We start from the raw sequence: 18,159 nt of genomic DNA, 5'->3' as shown, positions 1-18,159 counted from the left end.
TGGTGCCGGGCACAGCTAGCATTCACCTGCTTGCATATCCTACCAGCCATGGGGACTCTGCTCCATAGACGAGTGGACAGTCAGTGTTTAGAAGCATGGTATTAATGGGCTCTGGCTCTGTTTTCACCAAGAATCACACACACAGCTTAATCCATATCTGCTGGGGCTCCACCCCTAAGACCAAGATGGCATCGGTTAAAAGCACACTGTTCCGTCGCAGTAAGAAATCCAGACTGCTACTTACTGAACCAACTGCTATGCGCACCATGCCACTGGCCAGGTTGCGGAGGGCAGGCTGTCGATCACACTGTCGGCTGGGTGTAAAGTGTGTAATTGCAGCGGCCTGAGAAGTGCAAACATCCATGCCCATGGAGCTGCTGCAGCCGTCCTCAGTGAAGCCCAGGCAACAGTAAGACAACGCAGCAGCTAGCCCATGTGAACCACACGGACCCATTCATCTGAGAGGAGGATGCGTGCACACACACAAACACACTTACTGAAACAAAACTGTAAGGGCAGGCTATATAAAGACAGCCGAGCTTTGAGGAAGGAGAAGGAAGAAAGGTGAGGCCTTCAGGGCCAGAGAAACGGTCTAGCATTCCCTGAATCCATCTGGCTTTCCAGATTTTTACATTACTATAAAATAAGCATTAAATTTAAAATGCAAACCCTTAAAAATAATAGGAAAGAAAGAAATGAGTGTGTATATCAACAAATTGTTGGCATAGTCACGTCAAAAGGAAATGTTCTAAGTGATTCTATGCTTGGGATGTGTGTGTGTGTGTGCATGTGTGTGTATACTGTATTAGTGTGTGCACATACATGCACATGTGTGTGCCAAGTGCCTGTGACAGCCAAGGGGGACATTGGAGGGTCTCCTATTCTCCTGTCACTTTATTTACTTCCTTGAGACAGGGTCTCTCACTGAATCCAGGGCTAAGCTGATAACAAAAATCAACCAACCAAACAAAAACCAAAAACCAAACAAACAAAAAACAAAAAGAGAAAACTTCAGCGTCTCCTGTCTCTGCCTCCCCCAGCACTGGGATTCTAGGCTTTTCCACGGGTGCTCGGGTGGCTAGCACTCCTACCCTCTGATGGATCTACCATCTCTCCAGGCTCTAATTCGGTAATCAGATGGTAGCTACAACTGGGATACAGCTTGAGAATGACTAAAATAAAGTAAGGGGAAAGAAAGTTGAGAAAAACACAAGCTCACACTCTTTTCAGTGCCACATTGGTGTATTACTGTGATGTTTGAATGTATTGTGAGGAAAAGAGTGATAATGAGATGTGTTCCCGGTGGTGTTGAGACAAAGGCAGTCTGGACGTGGCTGAAAGGAGATACACGGTTACGACTGAAGAGAATCATTAAGGCCCAAATACAGCAGGAAAAGGTATCGTGGTTAGCTTCAAGTATGGGCTTGATACAACATGAAATCACCTATGAGCAGTCTCAGAGGGGGAATGTCTACACTGAGTTGGCCTGTAGTCATATCGATGGGGGACTGTGTTAACTGAGCTGACTGATGTTGGAGGACCCAGCTCGCTGTGGGTAGCACCATTTCTTAGTCAGGGAGTCTTAAACTATATAAGGGGAGTATGTGTGCATTGATTTCTTTCTGCTTCTGAGTGTACAATGTGACTAGCTGTCTTGGGGTCCTGTTGCTATGTCTTCTCCAAGGAGACAGACTGCAGCCTGGAGTTGTAAGCTAAAATAAACCCTTTTTCCTTGGGTTGCTCTTTGTCCAGGTATTTTACTACAGCAATATACATGAAACTAGCACAAATATGGATAAGAAGTATCCAGAAGAACTTATATGTTAATAAATATGCATGCATGCACATGTGTTTATATTTATATTAAAATTAAAACACATTATAAAGTCCCCACTGACACAAATACACATATAGAAAGATACAAATATGATATTTACATGTACAGATAGAAGCATATACATTCAAGTGTGTATTTCTCTCCACCAAAAAAAAGACCTAGAAACAAATCCCAACCCATAAGCAACATGCACCTTCAGTGCTCAGTCGCAGTCTGCAACTATGACTTCCTATTAAGGAAATGAATACGTGAGTCCAGGCCTGAGGCAGAAAATGTTCAGGAAGGTTGAGAACTTTCCTGGCATCGCAAGGAAGCTGACTGTTTAAGATACTGGGGCTGAGCCGGGCATGTAATCAATATGGAAGATGACGCAATGTCTTCAACAAATAAACTGAAGGGGCAGAGGGGTAGAGGGGACAGAGGGGTGCAGAGGGTGGGTGGGGAGAAGGTGGGGGCAGGGATGGAGGATGTGGAAGATGCACGCCTTTAATCCCAGCACTCGGGAGGCAGAGCCAGGTGGATTTCTGAGTTCGAGGCCAACCTGGTCTACAGAGTGAGTTTCAGAACAGCCAGGGCTACACAGAGAAACCCTGTCTCGAAAAACAAAAAACAAAACAAAACAAAACCCCCAAAACAAAAACAAACAAACAAACAAAAGATCCTGGGGCTGTGTGTGCAACAGATCCAGAGGAGACCCTGACTCAAGCTTCCTCTCTCCCTGATTGGACCACGTGAGCATTCATCACCTAAGCCACAGTGGACCAGAACAAGAGTAAATGCCTTCATATCACTGAGACCAGAGAGTTACCAAATCAAAACCTGGTTCTTATTCCTTGGATAGTGCCTGTGATCCAACTGTTGTGTAGAAAACGGGAAAACACAATGAGATAACTTGTCTTTCCTAACCCAAGTAGACTTCTGGGTAGGATAATCAATTCAGAAGAAAAAAGACACAAAGTTTTCCTTTCGGAGACAATGCCAACTGTAACACCTGCTTTCCAACCCCTAATGAATAAGTGGGTCTATGCACCAGTCCTCAAGGGGGCCAGCATCACGAAATGAAAACAGCCAGGTGAATCACATGCTGTCTGATGGATGGATACACCATCACGTGGCAAGAATGCTGGACCCAAAAGGAACACCAGAATCTCTTCAATCCTTTGATTTCAATTCACATTATAACACGTTACAGGCATGTAATCAATACGGAAGATGACGCAATGTCTTCAACAAATAAACAAGGGACAGAGGAGTAGAGGGGACAGAGGGGTGCAGAGGGTGGGTGGGGAGAAGGTGGGGGCAGGGATGGAGGATGTGGAAGATGCACAGCAGTGGGGGGCTGTGAGATTTAGTAACCTGACACAATGTTTGTTTGGAGCCTGGTTCAACTATTTGGAACTCACCAACCTGCAAGCAAAACTGTAACACTTGGGGAAAAACAAACAAACTGGAAACTGAATCCCGACTGCACCCTTGATACTTGGGAGAAACTGCTATTTTAGCTGAAATGCAGTATCAGAATTATGTTTTAGAAGTGTTTTCTAGAAATATCTACTGAAATAGGAACAAAGTGACACAGGGGTTTACTTCCCAATAATACAAGATGGGGAAGAAAAAGAACGGAATCATGGGTAAGGACGAGGGTTGAATGGGTAAAGGCGCTTGCAGTCAAACCCGGGGATCCAAGTTTGCTTCCCGATTCATGTAATTTGTCTTTTAACCTTAAATATAATTTTATAAAGTCAGGCAAGTGTAAGAACTGTTGGTGCCCTGTGATGCTAGTAAGGCTCTCGCTCTCTCTTTCTCTCTCTCTCATCTCTCTTTCTCCTATCCAATTGTGTGTCTGTCTGGAACTTTCTGTAAAAGCCCCCAGCTCAGTGTATTAGCACCCAGTTCTTATTGGAATTCCCTTGTCCCTTCCTCCCTGCCTCCACTGTCACTTACCATGGTCCTTTTTCTCACCTTTCCCCTAAAACCTGGGCTTCTTCAGAACTTCATAGGCTCCAAAAACATCCATTTACTAGAATAACCCTTAAGGTGTTCCCCTTAAAAATAGTAGCATCCCATAGTTTCCTTGAAGAAAGTAAGTAAGTAGGCTGCCTAATAAAAACTACAAATTAAAAGTCTTTGTTTACATAAGGCGGCTTTTCTTTTCTTCTTGGAACTACAGCTTCTGCAATGGATTTGACTCTGCAGCTCATCCGCTGCCTAAGGGAGGTGGAAATCAAACATTTTTAGTTCAAGTGCTGGAAGTCAGTGCCAAACCCACATAAATCAGAAAGGAGGATGTTCTAGAAGCTTGAACAGAGGTATATGTGAAACCAAGCGTGCCTTTTTTGGCCCGGAAGGCCAGCCTGTTATGCAACCTGAGAAAACACCATGTGTCTAGTCCATGCGCACGGGCCGTTTTGTCATTTTGGAAAAGGGAGAAATAAATTACTCCAAATTCACTTGAGGCCTGGTTCACCTCAGGCAGTTGTGGTCTCTCAGCCTGAGGATTCAGGGAAGTTTGTTTAATTCAGTGTCTTCACAACCAACCTAAAGCCCCTGGCCTGGCTGCCCCAAGAGAAGTAGCAGCTCTGAGCTGATAAGTAATTTGCTTCTGAGAGGGGAAGGCAGAGGCTCCAAGGCTGAGATGACTGACAGACTGCAACAAGGCAGGCTGAATCCTGGCACCAGTGCATGATAGGAGTTAGGAGAACCTGGTTTTGGAAGTGCAGGGTCTCTCATTTGCAGCTAAAGTAGGATCTCACTGCTATGCTCCTTTTGACAATTTCTGGAAGGAATGAGAAGTAAGGCATTTTTACTAAGGTGGAATAGCAGTGGGTGGGTCTGAGGGCTGGGTCTGAACCTGTTGCTCAGCACTGAATAGCCACTGGACTGTAAGCTGCTATTTAACCCCTTCGGAACCACAGTTTCCTTATTTGTAAAAGGATCACAATTTATAATCGTGCCCATCTTTTGTTCTGAGCATTTTATAACTTTTCAGCATGTAGAATACTTAACAAGGCAGCCTGCACCAGATTAAGCATTCAGGGAATAAGTTGTCAGAAGATAAAAGGAGGAATTATCAGCTTACGCAATTATCAGCTTAGTCACAAGTCATGAATCACGCCAAGCCTCCATTCTCTGAAACAGACCGAGAGCTCTCAACAGAAATCAGAACAGCAGGTAAGGTGGGAGCAGAAAGACAAGCACCATGAAAAACCATGACGGGGCAGCAAGCTGGCTCAGCTCAAAGCATTTGCTGTGCAAACCTAGAGATCTGGGTTCAATTCCCAGAACCCATAGAAAGGTGAAAGGAAAGGAGAAAACCAACTGCAAAGCTACCCCGCCTTTCACACATGCGCACATGACTCTCCTTGCATGTGCAGTGCACACACACATATGCTCGCCTAGTTTGCTTTTTGTTGCTATGAAAAATCTCTGCCCAAAAGCAACTTGGAGAGGAATGAATTCATTTAGCCTTATCGGTGATAGATCATCATGGAGGGAAGTCAAGACTGGCACTCAAGCAGGAGCCTGGAAAAAGGACCACAAGGGACACTGCCCATTGGCTTGCTAAGCTACTCTTCTTATAAGGTCCAGGCTCACCTGCCTAAGGGATGGTTCTACTCACAGTGGGCTGGGCCCTCCTGCATCATTAGCAATTAAGAAAATTCTTGACCAGTGCACACACAATGCACACACACACTCACACACTACTAAATTTTCTTTTTTTAAAGACTGGCTTGCATGAGATTACTTTTTTTGGTAAAGGTTAAAGCAGAAAGGGTCTTCCTGATTGGACTAACTCAGCCAAATTAGGATCTCCTGTCTTCAGAAGAATCAACAATAACAAACAGGCTTGTTTGGGAATCCAGCCCTCTGTTCACACTAAAGCAGTGGCTTCTCACTGCCCAGCACTGAAAGTCATGGCGTGTAAACCACAGAGTAGGTGAACACGGTCGAGATTTCCCCACTCCCCCACCAAGGCAGCCCTTGTCACTAAGATGTCTGTATGACTCTTTCATCTTGACTTCCTGTCAGCACTGCCCCACAAATTCAAGAGGGTAGCAGCTACTATCTGCTGTTCCTCTCAGATCACCGTTACTGAGAAATAAATGCTTTCATTCATGCTAGTGACTGGCAGAGGCCAGGCTCACAGGATATCTTTCTTTCTAGTTCCGTGTTATTTTAGGCCATGCCTGCTTTTGTATCTTTTTGGAAAATGCTAAGCACATCACCTCCCTCCCAGGTTGGCTGCTTTTCCAAAACTTCCTCAGAACCACAAAACTCTCCTATGTTGGAAAGATGAGGAAACAGTCATTTGGGAGGTTCACAAATATCTAGAAGCCGGGTATTCTCCTTCTATTCAGCTATCCAGCTAGAGGATACACACACACACATACACACACACACACAGACATATACTTACATAAGCACATATATTTATATATATAAGGAAAATACTATGCAAAGACATGTTAAAATATAAAACAATTAAAAGGGTCTCATTAGTATAAGATGGGATGGCATTTGGGTGAGCAAGCAAAATCCCAAGGGCACAGCCTGCTTCTCCATCCATCATGCTTGTAGCAGAGGGTGGCAGGAAGCTTTGCGGGCATAGAAAGTGGTCACGGCAGGGTACCACTCCATGGAGACCCATGCCCTGTGGAGTGGAGCCCCTTCGGACCTTAGAACCAGCCGAGCAGGAAAACGCTTATGTATGCTCATCTCACGGGGATTCCAGAGTGTACCATGCTGGGCCGTGCAGCCTCTGCTGAGTGGGTTGGGTGTGAAGAGCTGTACAGGAACAGTCTGCGCAGACAAAGGCCAGGCTTCCCAGCTGTCAACCCTGTGGGAACCACTCAGAGCTACTTTTAGGGGATAACCTATACTGAGGCTTCTTAAACTTTTTCTTTTATGATCACTTTCAAGCTAAGAAATGAAGACTGTGTGTTTACAGGTGTATAAAACAGGTATGGGGCTGGTGAGGTGGCTCAGCGGGTGGGAGCGCTGGTGCGCTTCTGAGGGTTCTGGGTTCCGATCCTAGCAACTGCCTGGTGGTTCACAACCATCCATGGTGAGATCTGACGCCCTCTTCTGGTGTGTCCAGAGACAGCTACAGTGTACTTACATATAATAGTGAATGGGTCCTTGGGCTAAAGCGAGTTGGGCTAGAATGAGCAGGGCCCAAGGGAGCGGGTTGAAGTGAGCTAACGGCCGGAGCAATCGAATAGGGCTGTCAGCCAGCAGGGCCAGAACCAGCATAGATCCTGAGTTCAGTTCCCAGCATGGTGGCTTACGGCCATCTGTGCAGTTGCAGTGTACTCATATACATGAATGAGTGAAAAAAATCTTTGAAAAAAAAAACAGGTATGCAAATCAAATGTTTTGATTTGAAATGTTTTCAGGGAAATTCATTTTCAAACAATTTCTTGGCATTACATACCAAACTATCGTGTATCAAAGATGAAAGCGGTTTGCATAATGATGAGATAAATGTGTGTAGTGTGCACACACAGGCAGATGCATGTTCCCATGTACATTAGCATATGTGTGTGAACATGCATGTGGAGGACCAAAGCTGACATGGCATGTATTCCACAACCACTTTCTATCACACATCCAGAGGTAGCATCTCTCTAATCCAGAACTTGCAGACTTAGCTAGTCTTGCTAGCCAGCTCGCTCAATGGAGCGGGTCTCCAGGCTCCCACCTGGACTTTGACACCAGTTCTGGGAAACCAAAATCTGCTTCTCCAGCCTCCCTGCCAGCCCTTTCCTCACTGAGCCATCTCAGTGGACCCTGCACTCATTTATTGTTACATAAATATTTCACACTGTAAGGTGCAGGATATCGTCAATGTTTTTCAGTTTGTCTACAGTTTGGTTTTCTAATTGTCAAAGCTGAAAACACATTTCAGAAGTAGATACTACAGAGTAACAAATGCAAAAAACAAAACAAAACCAGAATCAACAACAAACAAAAAAGCATATTTAGAGCCATTTTGGAAAATGTTGGAAATTCTGTCCTAATCCCAAGTCAAAATTCATTTCACACTCTCCCCCCCCCCCCGAAACGCAGTAACTCAGACAGCAATTTTAACAATCGAACATTCTAGCACAATGCAACTGGATGGAGTATGAATTTGTTACATGCTGAGGGACAACAGAAGAAAATGTTGAAAGTGTTTGTTTTCTGTAATTATACCTTGTTGCTTTTTACTTGGCCAAGGAAACTCACTATAATTGGAGCAGGAGAGATGGCTCAGTGGTTAAGAGGTTCGATTCCCAGCACCCATTCAGAAGCTCACAACTGTCTATAACTCCAGTTCTAGGGGATCTTACACTCTGTGAGCATTGTATGCATGTAGTGCACAGCAGACATGCATGTCAGCAAAACACCCAGTTACATACAATTAAATACAAGGAGCAGGTAACGGTGCCTGCTGACAAGTCTGGTGACTGGAGCTCAGTCTCTGAGACCCACACAGTAAAAGAGAACTGACTCTTGCCACTTGTCCTATGACCTCCACAAACATGCTATAGCATGAGTGCATGCTCGTGTGTGTGTGTGTGTGTGTGTGTGCGCGCGCGCACGCGCACACACTCACACAGCCCATAAATAAATAATAAGTGGATAAAATATAATAAAACTAAAACTTTGTAAAAGGATATTCATAGCAACATTCAACACAACTGTCCAGAAGTCCAAGAACTCTGAATATCCTTCAACTGACTGTAATAAAACTGGTACGACTGTAAACATGATAGTATTCAGCAATCCAGATTCATACTTCAGTCCAGATACATACAATGATCCTAAATGCATGCATGAACCTTGAAAACACCATGCTAAGGATAAAAAGATTCACATTGTATGAATCCATTTACACAGTGTGTCTAGAAGAGCTATGGAGACACAAACAGACTTGTGGTTGCCTAGGGTTGCGTGTGGGTTTGGAGGAAATCAGTGTATGAGGTCTCTTTCCAGACATGTGCTAAAATATTCTCTGAGTGTGGTTGCACAGGTTTGTTAGCTACTACAAATTATAGAACTGTATGGTTGAAATAGTAGTTGCCGGGTAATCCAACTATGTCTTAACAAAGCTGCCCCCCCTCAGATTAGTATTTTTAGGAACCAATGGGTATAACATAAAAAGTAGGGTACAGAGAGGGCCAGGGATGAAGCAGGAGACAGTGGGAGGGATAAACAGAGTGACAGCCAAACCCCTCCCTGTCCCATGGAAAACCCCTAAATTGGCTGTCCAGCCTCTCCTCTGCCTGGTTGTTGTCTCTCTGAGACACAGTCTCTTTGCTCTAGAGCTGACAGCAGATCTCTTGGTATTGGAATGACAGGTGCGCATGCCCACGCCCACCCCCACCCCCACGGCCACCGCACAGTTCTCATCTCATACTGTGCTTCTGCTGAAGCTCCACTCTGCAGAAAAGACGTCCAGAAAAGATAGGAAACTGCTGGGGCAGGGGCAAGATAGATTTTGAAGTTCAAAATGAACAACAAGAAAAAAGAGTAGCTATCCTACAGAGTGCTCTTCCCAGTGACGCAAAACCCAGGGCCCAGACATGACTCTTGCATGCAGTGACTTGGCTGGTTCAGGACTAACACAGCAATCTGGGAAGACAGAGTCTGATGCAGCAACTGACATTTAACTTGACATTAATTAAAAAAAAATCTAAACTTTCCAATGGAACAAAACACGAAATAAGAAAAGAAAGAGAACATCACTTTTGGCTTGCTTATATTAGTGACAAACCTTAATAATATAGGTGTTTTACGTTAAAACAGAGATCTCAGGAGATTAGGAAAGGGGGTCGGGGAACAGGGTGTGATTTATGGCAACAGGATGATCAATTTGGAAAAGACTTAAGCCTAGAGCAGCGGTCTGAGCACATCAGAGACTAAGATGCAGCTACTTGAAGAACCACTCTGCAAGGCTGTCCTGCACCACGGAGACTTTTAATACTTTATTTTTTTTTTTCAAAAGCAGATGCATGTATTGCTTTGAGCAGAATTTTAAATTTGACTCTGAAATATTAACAGCCCACAGAACAGTTGAGACACCTGGCAGTACACAGCCCCTGCTGGCTAAGCAGGGCCTCATGGCCTATCCCCTGGGAGCAGAGGCCCTGCCACCTGCCACCTGCAGCGGCTCTCTTCTCAGGGAACCTGAGGGTGGAGCAGAGAAGCCCAAGTCAGCCTCCCCTTGAGCTCCTGCAGAAAGCCTATCCAACCTGCTTGTTTTTCTACAAGGACGCAGAGAAACAGACCTTGGGGCAAAGGGCCTTGCCATTTCATTGGCTGCTTTTCTCAGTCGCTTCCTGTGTTAGTGGGTAGAGGAAGGCATTTTGGTGACAACCAAAAAGTCAGCAGATGCCACAAGCTCAGGGCCACAGTCCCCAGTCCTTTATGCAGGGGAGGTCATCTAGCCACAGCGCCCACCTAATTTTGTCCTGAGTAGGGATCACAGCACAATGCCACACAAGGAACCCCAGTGGGACTTGTATGTGGAGAGGGGAGTGAGCTTTCAGATGCGCTGGCTAAAGGAACCATCTGCTGAGGAAAACAAGAGGGGACTTTCAGGCTTAGTCTCTAGGTTGGAGGATATAGAACTTGCCTTCATCACTGGGGACCTGAAACCTGAACACGGCTCCGAGACTGACTTAGGCTCCCAGATCACTCACTGTGAACCGTGGAGACTGAGCTCTGGGGGTGGGGGGGTGGGGTGGGAGGGGGGCAGCTCAGTACGCATAGTGCTTAGTGTGCGAGCATTCAGAACTGAGTCTGATCGCCAGGACCCATATTTTAAACGGTAAAAGTTGGGCGTGGTGATGCTTGCTTGCAATGCTAGTGCCAGAGAGGCGAGGACACATGAATTCTTGGGGCTCACTAGTCAGCCTCACTAGTGAATGATATCCATGGTTGCACGGTTGACCCACAGCCTCCATTTGCATACACACACACACACACTCACACAAGAAAATATAGGAAAGCTAGAGTGCCGGTAACCTCCACCATGATGTGAGAGGCTGTGTGGTAGGATTTGTTACAACTCACAGTTCAAGCACTGAGGTCTGCAAACATGCTGCATTTTGTAAAGCAGGAGGAGAGATTTCAAAGTGTCCCCACCATATCACGTCTAACGTGTTTGTCCTTTCTACAGAGCATGGAAAGATTGATGCAGTCACACCAATCATGTGACTACTGTACAGCATGTAGGTTTAAAAAAAAGAAAAGAAAAGAAAAAGAGAAAATCACTGTACTTGATCTTTTCTCCCTGGGCCTTTCTAACCCGTAGGCAAATGATTCTGGTGCTAGGTGGAACATTTGTCTCCATATAAGGAGCATGCTTGAAGCTACACTTCCGCAGCTTGGACCATCTGCCCACGGTGGCCAGAGTATACAGGGTCACCAGTCTCTTCAAGGACATCCTGGCTGTGTGTGCCTTTGCTCAAACCACGGCCACAGCTTTGTGGCTTGTTTCCTCCTCTTCTCAAATCCTACCCTGTGTCCAGAGCCAGGCCTCGATCGACCTATTCTGAATGTAAGGAAAATGTTGCTCATGTAGGCAATGGAATGGGTTTTTAGCCATAAAACTAAAATTATTTCGTGTGCAGAAAAATGGACGCGACTGGAGCTCATCAAATCCAGAGAATTAAGACAGTCTCAGATAAGGCAAATGTCTTCTCTCATCCATGGGACCTAGATTTTATACAGATGCATAAAATCTCCTATGAACAGATCGGGAGGAAAGGAGAAGCAAGTGTCTAGAGGAAGAGACAGGACTAATGTGGTGGGGGGAGGAGGAGAAAGGTGACGAGCGGGGTGGGGTGGGGGATGGGGGTGGGGAATGCTTGAAGTAAACTACATGCTCGTATGGAAATGGCCCTGTGGAAGCCAGTGTTCTAGAATAACAAGAATAAACAGGTCAGCCCCTCTCACAGCAGCTATACTCTCCCACACTCCCACAGAACTCATGGTATGGAACTCTCAAGCCTCTCATCCTGTCACTAACCGCTTCATACACTTACAGACTCTCTGGGTTACCACCGATGCCAGGAATAGACTTCTTTTCTGGGTCTGACTCCTCCAACTAGCACAGGGGGAGGGACACTGGGCACGGCATATTCATCAATGTTTAATGATGTATTGACTACATGAGCCAATGACCCAAATTCATGTCTCCTGTTGTTTTTTTGTTGTTAAGAATTTGAAACAATATCATGGTCCCTCGAGGCACCACATCTTCAGAAGCCTTCCTTGTCTACTCTTCCAAGAAGCTAAGGAAACCTCTGTAGATGATTCTCTCATCCTATAGTCCCTATTGCCTACTATATCATGTCTCCTTCCCACATGGAGCTGTAACAGATTTGGACATTGAAGGGAGACTTTTAGATTGTAATTATTACCTCACGATTCACATGCTGCTGGAGTCGATCGTAAAGCATCACATTTTAAAGGCACACACGGAAGTATGCCTCAGTACTGAGATAATGAGTTTCTGAGATGAGGGTCTGCCCTGTATACTCTTTGAGTTTATGGGCTGTCTTAGGGTTTTACTGCTGTGAACAGACACCGTGACCAAGGCAACTCTTATAAGGACAACATTTAATTGGAGCTGGCTTACAGGTTCACAGGTTCAGTCCATTATCCTCAAGGCAGGAACATGGCAGCATCCAGGCAGGCATGGTGCAGGAGGAGCTGAGAGTTCTACATCTTCATTTGAAGGCTGCTAGCAGAATGCTTACTTCCAGGCAGCTAGGATGAGGGTCTTAAAGCCCACACCCACAGTGACACACCTACTCCAACAGGACCACACCTTCTAATAGTGCCACTCCCTGAGCCAAGCAGATATAAACCATCGCACAGGCCTTCGGGGAAAGCTGGACAATTCTCACAGTCAGCCCTAGCTTGTTTCTTAATCCCCCCCCAGAGGGACCTGGTCCAAACTTTGGAGTTTCCTAAGGTCGCCTCATCGGTCCATCACCTTTACTTTCTGTAGAAAGCCTCACATCCTGTCACAGTTCATCGTAACTGTCAACATAACAGGATGTAAACTCTGAAAGTGACTCCAGGAAGGTTTGACTAAGGAGGGAACGTCTACCATCGGCACTGAGTAAGTGGCACCTCCCCATGGGCTTCATCACAGAATAAATAGAAAGAAATATTGATGACGATGGTGGTGGTGACGATTAATAAATAACAAGCTGAGTACCAACAGTCATCTTTCTCCAACTCCTGAGTCAGCATACAGTGTGACCAGCTGCTTCATGCTCCTGCTGTCATGATGGACTGTACCCCTTTCAACTGCAAACCCAAAGAAATCCTTTCTTCCTTAAGTTGCTCTTGTCGTGTGCATTTTTGTGAGATTTACAAGCAGCCATACAAAGAAAGTCCCTCCAGCCCGCCTAGGGATTGGAGTCTGAGAATTTCTACTGTGAGAAGACTGGCTGCTGAGGTCAGCACCCAATCAAAATGTGCCACCCCCAATGAGGTCATCACTGGGCCTCTTCCTTTTGGGAGGTTCTATTTGCTTTCCTCTGTCATCATACTGCTTCTGAGATGACACGAGGCTTTCGAAGTGCCACCCAGGCAGCATGAGCCCTTCAAGAAAGTCCGCTGCAGTCAGCTCTGTCCCCTGAAACCATTTCTCTCAAGAATTTGCACTTGATTCATTTCTCCTCTGTTGCCAGAGCCTAAAAAGCACTGCTTCAGTGGATGTCTTCTGTGGCAAATCACACGCACAGTTTACAATGGCCATAGCTCCAAGGCTACCGCCCGAACTTTTGCATCCTAGCAGATAACCTTCACACACTGAGTGGATCCTGATGTGTTTTTACACAGATAAGGACATTACAGAACCTGTGAGCCACAAAGTGCCTTTCAGTTTCCTTTTGGCTCCAAGGCACAGAGAAGCCACAGAACCAACTCTTAAAACTGACACGCAAAATACAGTTAATAAATCGTTCCTTTAAGAATGGAGGCATGCATCCAAAAGAGCCATGCTCGGGAGTCCCGTTCTCTTCCTCTTTCCATGACTTCTTCTCCACCTGGGGCTTCACAGACATTATCTCATCCCAGGGCTTTGGTGGCAACAGATAGGTGACAGGCTTAGTGGACTGCTTTCCATTGCTCAATTGTTGAAGTCGGAAAAGGCAGTGGCCAAGTTAAAGGCACTCAGGAAGCCTAGGAGGAATCCCAGTCCTAGCCTCACTGTGCTGCCCTGTCCATCCCAGACTAAAGCCAAGCTTGCCCTTGACATTTTTGAATTGGTTGCAAAATGCTGAATACACAGAGGAAGACATTCTTCCCGGGCTCTGTGTGCTGAAACGCGAGAATTACCGCTGCTCTCCTGCCCCCACCCCGTCCTCCTGCCAACTCAAGTTCAACCTCGTTCACTTTCAGCAGTTGCCAGGTGAAGCCCTGGCCAACACCTTGTCTGATCACATGCCTTTCTAATGTCTCTGGCACGTACCAACTGATCCAGCAGACCAAGTCCCCTTGAAAAAGCACGATTCAGATAAGTCCCAGAAGTGAAGAGGTCGGAGAGGACCGTGAATTGACTATGCACGTGAACCAAATTCTCGGCGATCGTGTAAATAATGCATCACGGCAATAGGGATATAAATAGGAGACTGCTTGTGTGCCACACACTATTCAGAGCTTTCGTGCATCCTTCTTTTAATAAGAACATCCAAAGATTCACTGGCCCCTCCCCCACCACAGCTGGCCTCCGAGTCACAGGATTCACAGTCTGCAAGGCACATACCGCTGCCTTCCCCATCCACCAACCACCTCCAGCTACAATCGCCAAGGCCATTCACCGGACCCTAGATATGGCTTTGCTTCTCAAATTGACAAGACCAAAGGCCTTTCACAAAGGCTCCAATGAGGTGACTGACGTCTGGTTTCGTCAACTATAAGTGAATAATTAATACTTGCCAGTAAAGAAATAGACTCATTGTTATGGTGGCCACATGGAGGCTACAGAAAGAGCATTTTGTGAAGCTCTTGGTGGAACCCTGGGGCTAACAGGGGCCCAAAGAAGCCTCTTTGAGCATGGAGGCTGGGGCTGAGATGTGAGGACAGGAGCCCTATACTGTTTTCCAGCAATGCTGTTCCCAATGCTAATTAGCCTGTTGCCTATTCATCACCTAATTTAGCTTTCAGGTCAATGGCAGCCTCAGAGGCCCAGTGACCACTGAAGGGTGCACTTCTGTTACCGGGGCCCTTGGCTAGCTGTTAAATTACTTCTCCATGTGATCTGATCTGAGCAAGAGTCTCCAAACCTGTGCCCCACCCCACCCCCCACTTCTGGCCTAATGCCTAACTCACGCTTTTTCTTTCCATTTTCCACCACATTAGGGAACAAGGCAGTCTTGGGTTCCTATAGAACCAGTCAGAACTGGCCAGGAACTATAATAGAGACGATTAGTGAGCGAATGCCACCGGCCTGGGGCTCAGCAAGCAGAAGTACCCAGGGGCACTGGCTTTGTAAGCAGCAGTGTGCAGTCTGTGGCTTCATAACTGTCAGGGCAGATGGCAGCTAGCTCCAGTAAGGAACTCTCCACGGGCACATTTCACACCCCTCAAGGAGAGACTGGTGATCAACAAAAGCCTTCTGCTGACAGTAACCCCTGACCTCTCTCTCTCTCTCTCTCTCTCTCTCTCTCTCACACGCACACACACACACACACACACACACACACACACACACACACACACTCCTACAGTACTCCTGCCTACCAGGCCAAAGCAGCCCTTGACAGAAAACGAAGCTGGCAGCTGCCAGATAGGCCATTCTGACCACAGTATTAGTGCCACATCTAGCTTACATCGGAAAGTCAACCATTAGAGATAGCAAATATTTTGACTTCAGCTCTGCTTCCTATTAAAATGTCTCCTATCCTCGGCTTCCTTTCTGATCCCATGACTTAAGAAGCACCTGCTCTACATCCAATGGGAAAACCTTTTGTATTTAGCTCTTCAAGATAAACACCACTCACTGGCTCCTTTCTCAAGCAAGTTTGACAGGAGAGAAGGGACCCACGGAGCATCGGGTGGAGGGGGGAGAAAGCCACAGAAGGGGGGATGGTGGTAGGGACAACTAACTACCTTTAAGGACTTATAATCCCGACTATAGATATTAACCTATATTTTTGTCCTCCGACAATGGCGGGAGGGGGGTGTCACTGAGTGCTAGGCAATGGTTCTAGCAGGGCCTGTGCCAAAGAATAAGGCTAGTCACTTCTAAGGGGAGGGGTCAAGAGGTAGAAATGGTTGTTTAGGAGCAACAGTCAGTCGGCAGTCTGATCCCTAAGTCTTCCTGCCCAACTGTGGGGCTGTGGGCACTAAAGAACTGGGCTAGCCAAGTTCTAAGTCTGGACTGGAAAACACAGTCGCGGGAGAAAACCATCAGTCGGTTCAACCATGCTCCCTGCCCCCACCCTTAGCCACAAGCTACTCCTCTTCCTGTACACACAGGAGGGCTTACCTTCCTGAAGGTGATGTGGCAATCTTCCACAACAGACAGGTGGGCAGCTAAATACGAAGGAAACCTTGACCCCTAGGATTCCATCACCCCACCTTCCTCCTCCCCAAAGCCATCCAGGGGAGAGGCGCTAGTATAGGCCAGAACGCTTCGAAGCAGGTCAGCCGTGCCTCCCGGCTCCTCAGAGCTTTCCTCTCCCAAACCGTGCCGCTGCGGCCCCAGCCCCACCCGGCTTCGGTTCACCGCGGGCGCCCAGTACCCCCTTGCCTGTCAGGCGGGCCCAGGCAGCTCTCTCTGGCCTTGGCTGAATGATGGTGGCCGCGACCGCAGAGGCGGGGACTGCCCGGCGATCTGCAGTATGTAGGTGCAGGGATGTGGCCCCCTCTGGGCTTGTGGCCCCTGCAGGTATCCCTGGTCCCCGAGACTATCCCTGCCTCCTTTTAGGGCGGACGGCTCCGGCCCAGGCCACGCACCTGCTGTGGCTGCGGCTGAGGCTGCTGCGCGGAGCTCTGCGCTGTACCCACGACTTCTAGAATACGCTCCCTACCCAGGGCGCCCGGGGCGGCCGAGGGGAGAAGGGACAACACAGGGCCTGTAGCCGGGCCTCCAGGGACCCGGAGCCCTGTAGCCTCGGGCGCCAAGCCAAGCGCCCCCAGCGGACTGGGAGAAGTGGCGCCCGCCCCTCGCGCATCCTCAGGAGCGCATCCTCCGCCTAGGCAGCATTTCGGTTCCTGCATCAGCCCTGTTGTCTCCGAGAGTCCCTTACCTGGTTCGATGGCAGGTCCAGGGGAGGGACCCGAGGCTACCGCAGGGCCCCGCGCCGGGGCGCAGGATGCTTAGCCCCGCTCCGCCGCTACGCCGGCGGACCGCCGCGCCACGCCCGCGGCCCCGCCTCTCCGCCTGCCGCGGCTCCTCCCCTGGCCGCGGTGCCCAGCCCCTTCGCCGCGGCTGCTGTCACACAAAGAGCCGGAAATGGCTGCGGCGAGGGGCTCCCTGTGCACCCCTGACCTGCAACCTCCTGAACCCATACCTTCCAGCCTTAGAGTATCCAGCCTCCGGACTCTGGAGGTGGAGGAGGGACGACTTTCCTGCTGCTGCCTGCATCACCAGCGACACCTGCCACTCCAGAAGGAAGGAAGCGTCAGCTCCTTTCGCATCAACCCGGTGTCAAATTATTTTCATATAGTCATTTATTCACCACATCATTATCGACTACCTGTTTTGTTCCAAGCATCTTGCCCAGAGACAGGCACGCACTAGTGTACAGTAAAGCCCCTGCTCGCTTAAAGCTTATTATTCGCCAGCATTAACTGATCTAACAGGAGTCCAATGACAGCTGGTTTTCCAAAGAAGGGAGCAGACTAAGCGAGAGGTTGAGCCCTTCCACCACTTGAAGAATAACTTCCCAGAGGGCACAGGCTCAGAGGGCACAGGCTCAGCGGGACAAAGCGCTTGCAGCCAAGCCTGATGACCTGAGTTCGATTCCCAGGGTCCACAAGATAGAAGGGGAGAGACAGCTTCTGTATATTGTCTTCTGACCTCCACCCACATGCATATATGCACATTACACGGACACACAGGCACATACACACACACCCCCACACACACACACACACTAAATAAATGTAATAATTTAAAAACAAAGAGAAACATCTACTTCCTTTCCATTTCTTAGTGTAAAAATCTACAGCTATTTTGTGTGTGTGTGTGTGTGTGTGTGTGTGTGTCCATGTCGATCCCATTGAGGTAGAATTGACTCATGGACAAAATCAAGATATACAGACTTTTAGGCAAACCTAGGAAGAAGTTGAGAAGACAGGAGCTTTTC

At 47.5% G+C, this 18,159-nt stretch overlaps 1 protein-coding gene across 5 annotated transcripts in view; it reads right to left on the bottom strand.

Moving 5' to 3' along the window:
• Cyfip2 (cytoplasmic FMR1 interacting protein 2) overlaps window positions 1–17,209 on the bottom strand; it is a 119,241-nt gene extending 102,032 nt beyond the window's left edge. For 2 of the 5 annotated variants that reach the window (XM_021175633.3, XM_021175634.3), the window contains exon 1: window positions 17,098–17,209. The gene's annotated coding sequence lies outside the window, so the exon portion shown is untranslated. The other 3 variants (XM_021175636.3, XM_085830086.1, XM_085830087.1) reach the window with 3 other exon arrangements.
• Window positions 17,210–18,159: the final 950 nt, after the last annotated feature.

This window comes from Mus caroli, unplaced genomic scaffold (genome assembly GCF_978045245.1).
Source record: "Mus caroli unplaced genomic scaffold, Mus_caroli_1 scaffold_13, whole genome shotgun sequence".
In the NCBI taxonomy this organism is placed as follows: domain Eukaryota; kingdom Metazoa; phylum Chordata; class Mammalia; order Rodentia; family Muridae; genus Mus; species Mus caroli.
Note: the sequence above shows the minus strand (reverse complement) of the source record. Positions and strands in the feature narration are given on the sequence as shown.